Here is a 1020-nt window from a genome sequence, read left to right as displayed (position 1 = left end):
CTATCTGTATTTTTTTTTTTTTTTTTTTTTTTCACTATGAACATGCTTTAATGGTGATGTCTGTACAGCATATGATGTTGAGACAGAAAGAAAAAATATGGAACGCTTCACGAATTTGCGTGTCATCCTTGCGCAGGGGCCATGCTAATCTTCTCTGTATCGTTCCAATTTTAGTATATGTGCTGCCGAAGCAAGCACGGCAGCTGCACTTTCCTGAAGGTTTCTGGAACCCTTGACTTTGGGCTCCAGGGGTGAGCTTTGGGGAGATTGCTGGGTTCATGTGATGACACAGCCCCCACTGTTTAAGTACTTTGGAATTTATGATGCAACCCCTCATAGAAATTGTCTGCCCCTTAAAGTGTATTTCACTTTCAAGGTCCTTAGAATATGGTCAAGTAGATGTAGGATGCTCCCTCCCATGACAAGATTCTCGCGCCTCCCACACCTGGATGGATGTTTCTTTAGGCCAGTTCAGTGGATGGTGTCTATGGTAAGGATGGCAGCTTTGAGCCAGAGTCTTTTTGCTGAAAAGATGGCTGTTGTACTGTACAGTTAGTGGCCCTCTTCAGCAGTCTCGGTTCCTGTCTGCTTTCTAAGCCCATCCTTGCAGTCTCCTTTGATTCTCCGAGACCCTGATAGCTGCCAGTTATGACCCTATTTGCTTCAGAGAGCTTGAACCTGAGCCTGTTTCTTAAAACAGAAAGCATCCCTGTTGCATGCATCCCACCCATACCTCGATGACTTCTGCAAGCAAATATGGGTTGTGAACCAGTAATGCATAGCTGTTCTCCTAGTACTGAGGGGTGGAAGGGAAGGATTCACTCAGTGACACAGAAGGGACAGAAGCCACTCCTTGACACAAGCAATGACAGCTCCCTACATCTCCCTAGGAGGGTAGGAGGAGAGAACCCTGAGCTAGGAGCCTATAGATCCTCTTTCAGCCTCAGCGGTGCCACGGATGGCCTGTTTTTAACCACCTCTCTCCCCTCATGACCTGGGGCTCTGTTTCCCCAGCTGTGT

At 47.2% G+C, this 1020-nt stretch overlaps 1 non-coding gene across 1 annotated transcript; it reads right to left on the bottom strand.

Moving 5' to 3' along the window:
- Positions 1–91: 91 nt before the first annotated feature.
- Positions 92–198, bottom strand: LOC111728233. Its single transcript, XR_002775606.1, has one exon. It is a non-coding gene; the product is annotated as a U6 spliceosomal RNA (small nuclear RNA).
- Positions 199–1020: the final 822 nt, after the last annotated feature.

Source organism: Otolemur garnettii, unplaced genomic scaffold, assembly GCF_000181295.1.
Source record: "Otolemur garnettii isolate 467f Iridium unplaced genomic scaffold, OtoGar3 scaffold00145, whole genome shotgun sequence".
Classification (NCBI taxonomy): Eukaryota; Metazoa; Chordata; class Mammalia; order Primates; family Galagidae; genus Otolemur; species Otolemur garnettii.
The sequence above is the reverse complement of the archived record's forward strand: the minus strand, read 5'-3'. Positions and strand labels throughout refer to the sequence as shown.